Consider the following 15,467-nt stretch of genomic DNA (forward strand, 5'->3'; position numbering starts at 1 on the left):
GAGGCTGTCCCACAGCCTGAGTGCTTCTCTTCTGAGGCTGATGAATGTTCTTTCACCCGTGAACTGGATAAAGTTAGTGCCACTATGTAAAGACGTGGGGTGTGGCTGGCAGAAACGAAAAGCTACCTGAATCTTTTGCAAGCCCTATGTAAACACAGTGCTTCTGGTAAACACAAGCACTTCGTGCCTCAAAAGGAAGGACAACACACATGTTCCTGGTTTCCTCCATTCTGTAGTATCGAGCATGAATGTTTCCACTTCACAGCCACAGCCTTCACACTGATCCTCCCCTCGATAGCTGCACCATGTTCTCAGGGTCCTGAAGGCACCCCCAGCCCTGACTGCCCTTTGGCAGCCCTCTGGGGCTCCCCCACCTGCCCAGGCCCGGGTCCCCACATCAGCCCCTTCTCCAGTGAGGCCACTGCAGACCCAGGCTCCAGCTCCCCATGGCTCTGCCCTGCCTGGCCATGGGCCCTGCCCCACCATGGGCCCAGCCTCGAGGGCACATGAGCCAAACCCAACCCTGGTTCACAACAGAAGGGGTGAAGAAAGCCTGTCTTCCTCGTTCCTCACTGCTACTGTTGTATACGAGGCCTATCCCTTGGCCAGTGAAGGATTCCCAGCAACTGCAAGGGAATAAAAGTAAAGGTATATTGAATGTAAAAGAGAAAACATCGCATACAAGACTTAAAGATACCAATGCCTGAAAATTTTACCCCAATGATTTGTAATGTTATAGTTTGAAGATGCAGCAACAACCCCAGCTGTGCTGCATGCAGAAGTGAGTATTTCCTCCTGTGTGCTTCATCTGCCATGCATTGTCCTGCTCTATGTAAGAGCAGCGAAAGCAGTAGAAAGAACCAGTATAAATTGGCTATCTGTCAAGTTTACTATACCCTGGTACTCCATAGCAGACCACAGCAAGATGAGATCCCCTAGACAAGCAAGCATGAAGTGTTATTTGAATAATTCTGAACTGATCATGAAAAATGCTTAGTTAGCCTTTCCCACATCAATACTTGGCAGTATACAAACATCATTAACATCATTTCCCCTTAAAATTGAACCAGCTGCCATTTTTTAAATGGATATATTGTCTGTCTGAAGTAGGAAAAGGGATTGATTTGCAATTATTTATTTCAGATCTTGTGTAGTTTGATACACAGTTCGATTTTCTTCCAGCAATTAAATTCTTTGTCTGTATATGTTACAGATAAATTCAAAATGATGCAGAATTGGGAAATAACAGCTTTTAACCAGATTGTTCTTTGACTAACCCACATGTACCCAGTGAACTCCAGCAATTACAATTCTCTCTGGGCATATCTGAAAACGTAGAATGAAAGCAGTATGCATCTGGTCTTGTTGAGCTCATGACAATAGACTTTCAGCATGGATGAATTAACTGCACACATACCCAGGAGTTCTTTCCCATGCTGCCCTTCTTCAAGTAGCTCTTTTAAAATGATGTCTTTTATGACAACAAATTTAATGAAAGAAACGTTCATGAAATCAAAAGAAGTTTCAGTTTCCAAACCTAAAGAATTGTAGCACCTGTGAATTGCTATATGGAAAACACTACAATGAGCTTATTCATGAGGTAGAACAGGACAAGGAACCAAAGAGACCTTCTCTATGGGAAACTTTAGAGCAGGAAGGGATGGCGGGTTCAGCCCCAGTAGAATTTTTAAAACTCTTTAAAATGTTTGTTTGCCATCCTGTCTTAATGACCAAGTACAATGGTAGCATGAAGTAACAACTCATAGAAACTTGTTATAGCATGTAACAGCCTGTTGTGATGTGTGGAAAATTATGCTAGTTTTAACTAAGGCCTAAATGTGTTACCAGGTTTCCAAGCTGTCCTGGGTCTGCATGAGCGTCCTGAACCAGGACATACCTGGCCACCCCAGATCTTCCAGAGATGACATGTGACAACCTAGATGGGGCACAAAAAGGGATGTATAGTAGAAATTACAAGATATTTATGAAAGTAAAGAAGCCTTTACTGTTTTACAGCTGGGCATCCTCCTCTTTTAGTATTTACTTGAAAATGAATAGCCTACGTTGTTGTTTGGTAGAAAATTCTTCTCTTAAAATTATGTTACTTTCTACAGAAAAACACACATAAATTGCACACACCTACTGCAAAACTTTCTTTTGAGGTTCCTCTCAACTAAAAAGTACTAGATCTACTACATCTCAGGAGATCTGAAATTTTAAGTAGAGTCCAAACTCTAGTCATTAAGAGCATTAGAAAATAAAATACTATATTTATTGGGATGAGCTTTATCACCTATCACCTTTGCACAGAGCATACCTTAACATCAGACATGAAAGCCTCATTGAAATGGAGAATGATTTAAAACCAAGTATTATACGAGAATAACACCAGAGAAATAATCATAGCATATTTCAGTTTATATGGAGCTTACCAGTAAAAGTGCTTTCAGACCACATTAAAAAATAAAAAAGAAAGAAGCAAGGTAAAACTTCTGTCTTTTAATGAACTAATTGCAGATGTTCAAATTAATCTCATCAGCATGCAAACAAGCAGAGATGGAGATCTCAATTACCTAATAGTATATTGGAAATATCTTAACAAGGTGCTGTGTCTTTATGCCCTCAGAAGTGAAATCCTGGCTGAAGTTGCATTGCATTTAATAGCATGCCTGAACTTCAAGCACATTACATCTGACAATAGATGTGAATTTATTAGTCCCACTGAGATAAGCTATATTTACAGAGGATTTAAGATTGTACACAGCTAGTTTCACAGAGTTAGGTAGTGGTAGAGCAAGAAAATCCAGTCTTTTAAAACCTGCTAATGTCTGAACAGAGGAGAAAATACAAAGCCCTGCTATGAAGTACTGATGTTCTATCAATTTAGTAAAAGTGATGTTCCTCACAAGCGACCAACAGACATTTTCTAAAGCAATAGTCACTTGAAGTTCACATGACTCCATATACAAACACACTTTCAAATCCTGCAGTTTCTATGATAATTCAGAAGAGCACAAATAATGCTTCAGTCTTTCAAGGTAATCCGAATAATTAACTAATGATTAAAAACTTGAAAATCATAGCAATCATTGTTGCCTCAGTGTGGATGAGAACATATGAACTGAAACTATTTAATTCACAGGTTGGGGAATAATCTGACAAAGATAAAGCAACTTCTTACGGACCCCAAACTATATGATAGTAGGATTATCAGACCAGTCAGTGTGGGTTTGAGAAAGGCAGTTCTGATTGACTAATCTGTTATCCTTATATGAGAAGGTAACTTGCTTAGCAGACAAGGAAAAGGCTGTGGATATTGTTTACTTGGACATTTGCAAAGCATTTGCCACTGTTTTGCACAGTGTTTTCCTAGAGATACTGGCTGTTCATGGCTTGGATGGATGTGTTTTTCAATAGGTGAAAAACTGGCTGTGTGGCTGAGTCCAAAGGGTCACTGGGAATGGATTGAAATCTGTTGGTGGTCCCCAGGGCTCAGTATTGGGGTCAGTTTTGTTTAATATTTTTATCAATAACCTTGATGAGGGGATCAAGTGTCCCCTCAGTATGTTTTCAGAGGACATTTAAGTTGGGTGAGAGTATTGATCTGCTTGAAGTTAGGAAGGCTTTGCAGAGCCTAAATTGGCTAAATTGGTTAGATCCATGGGCTGAATCCAATTGTATTGACATTCAACGAGGCTAAATGCCAGGTGCTGCACTTTAGTTGTAACAACCCCATGCAGTGGTATAGGCTTGGGTAAGAGTGGCTGTAAAGTTGCCTAGCAGAAAAGGACCCGGGGGTAGTTCTGATCTACAGACCTCCGAACATGAGCAAGCAGTGTGCCCAGGTGGCCAAGAAGGCCAATGGCATCCTTGTCTGCATCACAAGTACTGTGGCCAGCAAGACTAGGGAAGCAATTGTCCCTCAGTACTTAGCACTGGTGACACCACACCTCCAACATTGGGTTAATTTAGGGCTCCTGGCTACAAGAAAGATACTGAGTTACTGGAATGTTCAGAGAAGAGCAACAAAGCTGGTGAAGGGCCTAGAAAAGAAGACATTCAAGGAGTAGCTGAGAAAAGTGGAGCTGTTTAGTCTGGAGAAAAGAAGGCTGAGGGGAGACCTCATCACTCTCTACCACCACCTGAAAGGAAGTCATAGCGAGGTGAATATTGGTCTCTTTTCTCAGGTGGCAAGTGATAGGATATAAGGAAACATCCTGAGGTTGTTCCAGAGGAGGTTAAGATTGAATACCAGGAGGAATTTCTTCATGGAAGGGGTGGTTAGGCATTGGAATGGGCTGCCCGGGGAAGTGGTGGAGATGCCATCACTCAAGGTATTTGAGAGATGTGTGGATTCAGGGCTTAGAGACATAGTTTAGTGATATGTAGGCAGATGGTTGGGCCTGATGACCTTAAAGGTCTTTTCCAACCTAAATGGTTCTACAATTTCATGATTCTATGTGGCAGTAGAGGAGAAGGTCAAACTAGTCTGTCTGAATAAGACAAAATAATGAAATTTATAAGTATTATTTCTAGGAGATGTTGGGACTACAGAATGAAATCCAACATACAGGATTCTTAGGAGCAAAGAGGTAAAGAAAAAAAAAAGTCCTTGATTTAGTTGTGGTCATAAGAGATAACAGTTCCTATAAAAGTGGGATACATTGTGGTATCTCTCTCTCTCTCTCTCTTTTTTCTTTTTTTTTTTTTTCCCTCCATTATGTGATTTACATGATGCAAATGTTCTTCTGGTCCCTCTTCTACTAAGACAAGCCATGTGAAAATAGCAGAACACAACCACAGACAGGTGATCAAGGTTTTATGAATTGTTTCTGAAAAGTTAACTCTACATCAAGGACTGTAGATTTGAAATCAACAAGTCAACATAAATAACAGCAAATGCAATAGACTTTAGGTTTGAGTTCCACATAGCAAAAGTTTCTGACATTTTTTTGTTTTCATTATATGAACTTAAGCAGATGAAATAGATGTGATTTATAACTTAAACACCTCAGAAGAAAGGTATTTCATTACTTGGAGGTGATGTTCCTATATTTCCTATGATGTTACCTACTATTTCACACTTATTTTCAATTTATGTGATGACATGCGATGAAACAATATCACATTGTTCAAGAACGTCTTTTGTTTGCATGTTTTATATGGTTTACTTGGCAATGAAACAGCTATTGATATAAAAAATACCATCCCAAGTGTAACTGCGTAATTCAAGATACACCCTCCAAGAACACAAAATCTTGATTGAATTTTATCTTTGATTAACTTGATTTTCCCAATGACAATTTAATTTAAATCCCTGTAAAGATTTTCACAAATGTACCTGAGGGGAAATTCCAAGCTTCCCAGGATACTTTTATAAAATATATGTGCAAAATATGAATGTGAAGTTGTACACATACCTTTTAAACTGAGTGGTAACCTTGATATACAAGATTTCCAGTCACTTTCATATGTGCCTTTGCCAGGACATGTCAAGGTGTCTATAATTTATTCACCTATTCAGATATCCATTATCAATATTACCTATTTGTTTGTATAGTTCCTATAATCATTCTCTTTTACTTCCATGTGTTAAACAAATTTTAATTTTTACAATTCTCTAAGGAAAAACAATGATACTGTTCAGATATGTTCAGGAACACTAGTGGGTTTTGGGTCTCCATTTCCACTTTCTTACTGTTTATTATATGAAAACAAAATCACTGTATTCGATATTTTATTATTTTTTTTCAGAGCATTTATTACTCTTCACATGCTTTACAGTTTTTTCTCTCTCTTTTTCTCTCACTGTCTGACCTGTCCCCTGCTCGTTACATACATGGCTAAATGAAAGCTTTAAAAAATGATTATATCTCCATAGCAATAAACAAACAAACAAAACAAACAAACAAAACAACCATGTCTCATTTTTTTCTCCAAGATTCCTAGGTAAATGTTTTAAACTTTCTTGTGATGTGGATTCCAGTCAGGTCTCTGTGTGTATGTATGTGTGGTTTCCTAACACAACTCTGACTTTCTTAGTGCTATAATATTTAATATTGTAGTTTCAAGCTATATTACATACCGACATGTAATATATGTTAATACATATAAAGTAGATCTTGTGAGATTCCATTTTTCCCAAACATTTTCATGGAAAAAATCTTCAGCTGCTTTGTGGACTAACAGCACAGAAAGTTGAAATGTTGTTTCCTTAGAAGATGTGAAGAACAGAGGTAGCAGCAGACACAATTTCTCCCCAGCATCTGCCACCTAAGACGGTTTGGCCTGGGAGGAAAAGACAGGAAGAGGAAAGAGTTTGATTTTTCTCTACCCGTGTTCTGTGTTCTCTATCAGCACCATGAACAAGGGCCCCAGTGCTCTAATCAAAATGGTTACAGGGTTTATTTGGTTGATTTGTTTCTTGCTCATGTTTTGTTAACAAGAGTCTGCCCCTAAACGAGTAGACTACAGATCCAAAACAGAGAGCTAATGGCCCAGTGTGGGAAGCTGGACACTCATATAAGGTGGACTCTTCAGGCTGGTAATTGAAATTTAAAGTTTCAGTTTTAAAATTCAAAACCCTTTTAGGCAGGATGTGGGAGCAGAAAATTACTTAAAGTTACTCCTAATCTAATAATTTCTGCTCTCAAATTTTCCCTATAATTTCCAGTCAAAATATAACACAAAACATCACATCTACATCAGGAAAGCCAAAGTGAGAAGGCAGAATTTGATTATGTGAAAAACAGAGTAGATGTGACCAGGCCACTTTAATCTAGAGAGCCCTACCTAGCCTGTCATCAGTGAATTGATTATGACATAACAAAAAAGAGCCGAGACCCCACAATGTGCTTTTGGTTAACACACTAAACAAGTTTGTCCTTTCTTGAGGAAACCTGATTGCTAAAAGCCCTCATCTGTTATGCTGTCCATTGATAAGGAAGCCTGTCACACAGTTCTTCATCACTGACTGTCACTTCACTCAATGTACATTTGCATCTCAATCCTGACTTGATGTTTCAAAGTTTGCAGGGAACATGGGCAGAGGTCAAAGAGATACACTGTTCAGATACTTGCAAGGTTATCATAGGATCAGAAGAGAGGATTTGTAATTTTCTAATGATTTTTTATGTTGACCTTTGAATAAAGTTTTGCACACTCTAGGAGTAACAGTTAAGCAAAAGCTTGTGGTCCAAATAAATTAGAGGTGAATTTAAAGGTATATGAATGTATAAGCACACATATATATGTAACTTGCTTTCTGTTTCCTTGAATCACAGAATCACAGAATTTCTAGGTTGGAAGAGACCTCAAGATCATTGAGTCCAACCTCTGACCTAACACTAACAGTCTTCCACTAAACCATATCCCTAAGCTCTACATCTAAACGTCTTTTAAAGACCTCCAAGGATGGTGACTCCACCACTTCCCTGGGCAACCCGTTCCAATGTCTAACAACCCTTTTGGTAAAGAAGTTCTTCCTAAGATCCAACCTAAAACTCCCCTGGTGCAACTTTAGCCCACTCCCCCTTGTCCTGTCACCAGGCACGTGGGAGAACAGGCCAACCCCCACCTCTCTACAGCCTCTTTTAAGGTACCTGTAGAGAGTGATAAGGTCGCCCCTGAGCTTCCTTTTCTCCAGGCTGAACAAGCCCAGCTCCCTCAGCAGCTCCTCGTAGGACTTGTTCTCCAGACCCCTCACCAGCTTGGTCACCCCTCTCTGGACTCACTCAAGCACCTTCTTGTAGCAAGGGGCCCAAAACTGAACACAGTACTTGAGGTGCGGCCTCACCAGAGCCAAGTACAGGGGGACGATCACCTCCCTAGCCCTGCTGGTCACACTGCTTCTTATACAAGCCAGGATGCTGTTGGCCTTCTTGGCCACCTGAGCACACTGCTGGCTCATATTCAGCCGACTATCCACCATCCCTCCCAGGTCCTTCTCTGCCTGGCAGCTCTCCAACCACTCATCTCCCAGCCTGTAGCTCTGCTTGGGGTTATTGCGCCCCAGGTGCAGGACCCGGCACTTGGCCTTGTTGAACTTCATGCAGTTGACCTCAGCCCATCGGTGCAGCCTATCCAGATCCTCCTGCAGAGCCTTCCTACCCTTGAGCAGATCGACACACGCACCTAACTTGGTGTCATCTGCAAGCTTACTGAGGGTGCATTCAATGCCCTCATCCAGATAATCGATGAAGATATTAAAGAGGACTGGCCCCAGTACCGAGCCCTGGGGAACGCCACTAGTGACCGGCCTCCAACTGGATTTGACTCCATTCACCACGAATGGAGTCAAATCCAGGGCTTGCTTCTGCTACAGTCCAAACATCATTGCTTAATTCAGATTATTTTAAAAGGAATATATTCAGATTTAGGAACACTTTAAAATTCTGCGTTTCTGTGAAAATGCCCACACTAAAGCTTTAGATCTTTAGTAGTAATCCATACCTCTCTATTTCATGTTTTTTTATCTCCTTGTCAGAATTTAATTTTCATTTTAGCCAAATGAAAGACCAGCCAAGTTTCTGTTATAAGAATGTGAATGAATAAGAGAATTGCAAGGGAATGAATGGGTGAGTGCACATGTATTTGACCTAGCACAACAAAAGCAGAAATTTAATCCAGGGCAAAGATTCCTGAAGCGTGCAGCTGGAGGCTGGAGCATCCAAATGCGAACTGCTAGACAAAAATGTATGTGGGAACTGTCAGTGCAGGCTCTGGTAGTGACACAGAATCAAATGAAGGTTGGAGCTCCTGGTGTAGAGGACCACTTTCTGTAGTTATGAAACTGAAACCCCAGTTAGCAGTGTATGGGGGCAGGTTTAAATCAATAGAAAGTTCATTCCAAGAGCAGAGATCTGTATTTCAGAATGCAGTTTTTTCAAGGTAAGTAGCTAAAATTTTATAAGTAAGTAGCCATCAGTAATTCATAACAGAAACCAAGCATGGAGAGGGCTTGCATTAGGTAAATTGGTGTGGTCTGAATCCTGTAAGCCAGGAATGCTGATGGCACTGAGTGTGAGTTGAAGTAGGATTTCTAGGGCCAAGTGAATACCTGACTTCACTGTAGGGCAATATAACTGTCAAGGGCTCAGAAGAGGAATAATAACTTAATTTATCTGGTTGAAAGTGTGCAAATACCACTGTAAATCGTAAGATAGCCCACTTTTAACCTAATAAAAATGGGAATTTTTTTCAAGAAGTCTACCAAATGTAGATTGGTCTTCAAGAGCTGTTCAATGTAATGACAGGGTGTGGGCTATCTGGTAAGTGCAGAGGGGCATCATTTGCTATTTTCTATGAGTTCTCTTGTTAATGAAATAAGTGCACTAATTAACTACTTAGATGTACTCTTTAACCTCAGGAAATCTTCCAAAATTTGTTCAGCACAGTTAGTGATTAGCTTTTGAAAAGTTTTAGTTCAGCATCACACACTAAGTTGTCATGCGTTTATCCAGCATATCTATTAGCTGGCCCTGAGTTGCTCTGACAGGGCACTTGCCATACCGGTATGCATGGCTGTTTAGGTACCAAGCAATCAGTAGATGCAGTCTTTCTATCCCCACTCTTTTTCTAGGGACTGCTCTCTCTCCAGCTCCACTCTCACATGCGCCCTGGAAAAAAAAAAATTGAATTAGAAACAGAGAAAGCTCACATGTTTTCAGGACAGAAAACTTGTTAAGATACCTGCTGTCCGTCAGTCCCCAAGCTAGTACAATAGGGAAACCTATTTCCTGGAGTGACATGTACCCATTCATGGCAGAAGTTCAGCTGTCTGACATAAAGCCAGCTAAGGTAGACTTGAAAAATAGGATGTGTGTAGAAAGGTGGTCTCCATGTGCAAGAGCAGTTGTTACCTGTCATTACTTGCTATCAGCCTGCTCAGATATTCCTGGGCTTTCTGAGTATCATCATTGCACACAGAACTGTACAACCTCACATGACATGGCAGAGCATCCCCATAGCGGCTCCCATGGTCATCACAGCCAGCTGGGGCAGGGTAGCCTCATCTTCCAGGCTTGGATTTAATGGGCAAATGGAAGCAGCACAAGACCAGCAGTGGCCTGGACGCTGATCCTAACTGATGAAACGAACACCACCTGAAGGTCCTTCCCATGCCTGAGTAATCTGTTCTGAATACGTTACACTCACCTCACATACACATCACTCTTAATTCATACCACCAGAAAACCCCAATACAACTCACTAATAAAAATGATAGCCACCTTAATGCCAACAGTCAAAATGTACCAAACTCATAGTCAGCTTGAAAAAGACAGATAAGAATTACTGACAGATTTAGAATTACATTACCAAATTGGAACCATTTCAATACACCTTTGCCCTGGTTTCGACTAGGATACTGTTAATTTTCTTCATAGTGTCTGATACGGTGCCATGTTTTGAATTGACATGAAGAATAATGTTGATAACACACTGATAGTTCAGTTGTTGCTGAGCAGGGCTTGCATAGAGTCAAGGACTTTTCAGTTTCTCACACTTGTATGCTGGGGCACACAGGAAGCTGGGAAGGGGCAGAACCAGTACAGCTGGTCCAACTGACCAAAAGGATATGCCATACCTTATGGTGTCATGCTGAACAATAAAACAAGGAAGAGTTGGTCAGGGGGCCTACCATTGCTCATGAACTGGCTGGACATCAGTTGGCTGGCAGTGAACAATTGTGTTGGGCATCACTTGTATTCTTTTTTTTTTTTTTTTTTCCTTTTCTTTCCTATTAAAGTGTCTTTATCTCAACCCATGAATTTTACTTCCCCCCCCCCCCCCCAAGTTATCTCCCCCATCCCACTGTAAGGGGATTGAGCGAATGGCTTTGTGGTGTTTAGCTGCCTGCCAGGTTAAACCACAACAACCCTTCATAAACAGTGCAAAGATATCTTGAAATTAAATTATTCCAAGCCTTTGGAAGGAAGTGCTAGATAAATAGGAGTTAAAACTACTTGTCCCTGTAGGGGAAGTCGTCTTTCAACTTCCTGTGTTGAGTGATGCTGAGCTGGGCAGCATTCAATATTTGTCTTTGATGATGGCAGCACAAATGTGAAAATGATGCCCATGTCATGTGGAAGTGATGAGGACTGGCTCTTCTAAGTTTTCTTGTGAGTGATTTTGGATGATGACTGAGTGTTTGGTTTCTGCCTTGCCCTGCTATCTTCTTGTCCATCCCTCCCCTTCTACTGGCCAACTTGGCCATCTGCTCTTTCTGACACCTCTTCTTCTTTATTCTGTCTTCCTTAGCTCTGACAAATGGATAGGTTACTTCTCCCTTTTATGGATCTTGTCAGACTTGCAGAAGAATTAATTTTCTAGCATTTTAACAATATCCTGCTGCCAGACCAGGAGTGGATGCTGGAGCATTCAGTTGTTGAGTTTGGCAGGAAGAATGGAGGTCGGTACTAGGCACAGGCTGCAGGGTGAGGTTTCTCTGACAACACATAGTTTTTTGTGTGTGCATTGATAGTAATCTGGAAATTTCATATTTACAATCCAGTTCGGCTTTCTTGAAAGCCTGTGTCCTGTTCGTTTACTTGAAACAAAATATCCAGACAAGCAGATAAAATTTTTGATGTTACCTACTTGCAAAGCTAAACCTGGAAGTTTTATCCACCCTCTGCCCCAGAACATAAAGTTTACACTGACATAGTACCACTGCTTTCCATGCACTTGTTTGTGATTTACATGGAATTAGAGAAAAATCAGATACTTCTACTGTGTTGCATCAAAGACCAGTTTCAGCCCTTGATTAAAAATATTACGAGTGTCTTGATTACAGCTGATAGCATTCATCTCACTCTAAATATCTGTTTTCACCATCTTCTAGAGCTGTCTCTTGCTAAGTAAGCATTTTGTTTTGCTGAGTAGAAGCTATTAGGTATTATAGAAAGTTACAGCATTTATAGTTTCACTCCAATTATAAAACACTATTTACTTCCAAATTTCCTTTCTTCCTTCCCTCTCCTCTCCAGTATACACAGCAATGAGCTGAATGGTCTCTGTTTCTCTTGCATGTATGGCATCAATCAGCACTTGCAAAGGATAGTGTATCCTTGGCTCTACTTGATTGAGATCTGCAGTTTCACATTTACATAATTAATATACACATCCATATTTAATCTGTTCAGATGAAGACAAAGTCATGACTGCTTAAATACCAAAGAGGTTGGCAAGCTTCCAACATTGGCAAAAAGCTGAACTCCCGTGCTTTCCTCTGGGTGGAATTGCAACTATTTAGCCAGCGCTATGACATATGTACTGAGCCTCTATTTTTCAGATAGGATAGCAGGAGACGGTAGTAAGGCTACCCTCACATGCTCACTGACACACTTGTGTAGTGTCCTCCTTACTGGAATATGCATTTGTGTCACTTTCTTCCTCCTCTTGCCTGCATTTCTACTTAAACAGAAGCAGAGACACTTGGTTTTGGTTGAGCCAGGTAGACCTGGTACCGTCACAGCATTTTTAGAGTTCTGAATTGATTTGTGAAAGCAGACCTTAGCATAGTAGAAATTGCAAGGGTAAAGTAAAGGCATATTCTTTTGCTCCTGTAACAGGGACCAGGAGAAGCTGGGTCCTGGCTATGTAGGAACTTACATTACACAGCGGTATGTTCGCAGTAGCTCTCAATACAGAGCTTGGATCCCCCACTCCTTCTTAACTTTATGTATCTGACAGAGGTACCTTCCTTCATGTCAGATTGTCCCCAGATCCTCTCTATGAGTCAGTAGGCTCTATGTTCAGTGAAATGTATTAAAGTGAGGTGAATTCAGACCTAAGACAGGAACATATACATATGTATATATATATATATATGCTTGAAGCGAGTAAAAGATCTTCTGACATTTTTTTAATTAGGAGTGGACAAGTGGATGCCAGTGGCAGAATAGACCAGTGTGACTAGGGAACTCCTACAAGCAGCAGAAGACCTTGATGTCCTGCCTTCTCCCACATCCCAGTGGGTATTAAGATCACCAGAAGCAGCTATAAGTAATCACCTTGTTAATTTTGTACCAGACATTGTCCCCAGAGAAACCCTGTTCTTGCCAGCAGCCATGAACTTAATAGAAAGTAAGTATAATCAATATATGATATATAATATTGTACAATATTTAATAATGAGCACTTTTAAATGGACTAGGGGCAAGGTTAAAAGGCTGAGTAAGAATGAACAAGGCCTACGTTTTAAATATCTTACACCTGGGTGCCAGAAAGAGCCAGTTAACTTGCAGAAGAGCATATACATAGTTCATATTCCCCTTGACTGCTTAAGGAGAAGTAACTCCCTAGTGATATCACAGCTGGAAAAGAGCCATAAAAATGCATCCTAACAAACTTAACTTCCTGAAAAATAAAAGAAAAAGGAGAGAGCATTCCTGCAAAACTTCAGCCATCCTTGCTCCCTGAAATCTAAAGATAACAAGAATTTTTAGGAAGAGATGTTAACAAACCAAAAATGATTTCCAGTTTTTAGCTATAGAGTGATCACATTTCTTTTGTTGTTGTTGTTGTTTTGTTTTGTTTTTTACTTGTTATCTTAACATAATTTTGTTTTGTTTTATCATTAAACATTTATTTTGTTTGTATCCCTGGAAAGCAATATCACACTACCCTATCACACACTACAGTCACAAGTTAGCATATCTTCAGGATACAGTGTTTTTTGGAGAAAAGTCTGAAGGACCTGCCCTTCAGGATATGTTTTGTGAATACCAGGAATTGAGAAATTTCCCATCAAGATATCAAAGACTAGTGAGGGAACTGATATTGCTCATTATTTTGTTTCATGAAGTAGTTCCATCCAACAGATAAAACTCATCATCAGAAAACTGATGAGCAATATTCTCTGACTCTAGGAAACACTAAACCATCATAACAAGATCTTGGTTATTCCGAGACTCATAATACTCTCCAAACAGAAATTCTATAATAGGCATATTTGAAATGGGGCAAAAACACCTTCTCAGAAATTAATTCTAGTGAGGAATATTCCAGGAAGAGAAGATAACTGAATCAGGACAATGTGGCCTTTAATTTTTTTTTTTTTCCAGGGGAACTGATCTTCTCCAGTTCCTCTAGTGGGAGGATGAGGCATGGGATGGGAGAGAGTGACATCTAATATAGTTTAAACCATTTTTCCATGATTTTATGTCACTGTCAATACATATGGGGCTACCTACTGTATCTCCACAAACATGCTGTCAAAGAGTAGAGATAATGATGATTAACTAGCTACTTCAGAAAAGTGATTGCCTCTTTCTCCTTTTCAGAGACAGTCCGAACTACTTTCTGTTTCCCAAAAAAGAGGTGAAAATCATGGAGAGAAAAAAAATAAAATAAAATAAAATACCTGAAGCACCTCTGATGAACTCATTTTTCCTGCTGAATTGACAATCCAGTTATGATGGGGAAGTGACATTAAATAATACAATTGATTCGGGATAGAAACTTATCACTGCCATGGACTGGGGATGCAGAACAAAATCATCCAAATTCTTCTCCCAGGAGAAATTCATTAGACATTACATGTTTCCATCAACTCAAATCAAGAAACTAAATTCAAAGGGGTGGAGTGTGCCCACCAGAAAGTACTTTCTTAGCAGAATAATCATGTCCAAGCTGGGACAACAGCTGTTCTCTATTGTTACATTAATGGCAGTGGTAACAAGGAATGGAGTGGTCTAGGATTCTTCCTCTAAGGTAGGCTAAGTATAACACTTTCATTTCAACTCTAATTATATCCTCCTTAAAAAATGTAGTTGTATTTTTAATGGATGCTGACTGGAGCACAATTAGTAGTTTCAGCAATCTGGAGTCAGTTGGAAACAGCATTATTTTCTCTCCTAAAGGCAACATCTGAGCTGGCAACAGAACTGGCTTTTTCACCCCAGAGGACAAGACTCTTTGGAGAGGCTTGGTGTTCTCTGCTGGAGGTCTGATACTGGGGGGTAGGACAGGATCTCAGTCCTGTTGCTCAGAACAGATGAATTGTGTTTTGCTCCCATGGATGGCAAGACAAGAGCCAGGAAGAAGCTGTTCCCTGTTTTCTGTCAGTCTTAAAACCACAAACATCTTTCTTTGGTTACAGCACCAATATTTTGCATGTATTTCTCAATACTTGTATGTCTTGCATAATAACAAAGAAAACTGTACTTGGAAATCTGATTTTAAGTATATTTCTTAGTCCAGTAGGACATGTTGGAATGATCTAAGTGTATATAGGACATAAAAATTAAAAAGCAAGTGGTTGTTTCCTGACATTCTCTCAGATTAAACAAGTTGAAATCTCTGGCCTCCTACAATCTGTTTCCTTCTGTTTAACCCTCTTCTAATAGTGATACTGAATGACACGTAGGAAAGTAAACAGGCTGTTTGCTCAGTAATAGAATACATTCTTAGAATCAATCAGATATAAAATAGCTCTAACAAAGGGTCCAGAGAAGCTAGATAAA

At 40.0% G+C, this 15,467-nt stretch overlaps 2 long non-coding RNA genes across 2 annotated transcripts in view; one reads left to right on the forward strand and one right to left on the reverse strand.

Moving 5' to 3' along the window:
* The window catches only part of LOC106014861 (uncharacterized), a 173,178-nt gene that overhangs the window by 138,818 nt on the left and 18,893 nt on the right, over positions 1 to 15,467 (forward strand). The window lies entirely within an intron of this gene.
* Positions 4,745 to 14,626, reverse strand: LOC139999505 (uncharacterized). The gene is made up of 3 exons (XR_011804990.1): positions 14,366 to 14,626; positions 9,511 to 9,617; positions 4,745 to 6,288 (listed from the first exon to the last, which is right to left on the reverse strand). It is a non-coding gene; the product is annotated as an uncharacterized lncRNA (long non-coding RNA).

Source organism: Anas platyrhynchos, chromosome 1 (assembly GCF_047663525.1).
Source record: "Anas platyrhynchos isolate ZD024472 breed Pekin duck chromosome 1, IASCAAS_PekinDuck_T2T, whole genome shotgun sequence".
Taxonomy (NCBI): domain Eukaryota; kingdom Metazoa; phylum Chordata; class Aves; order Anseriformes; family Anatidae; genus Anas; species Anas platyrhynchos.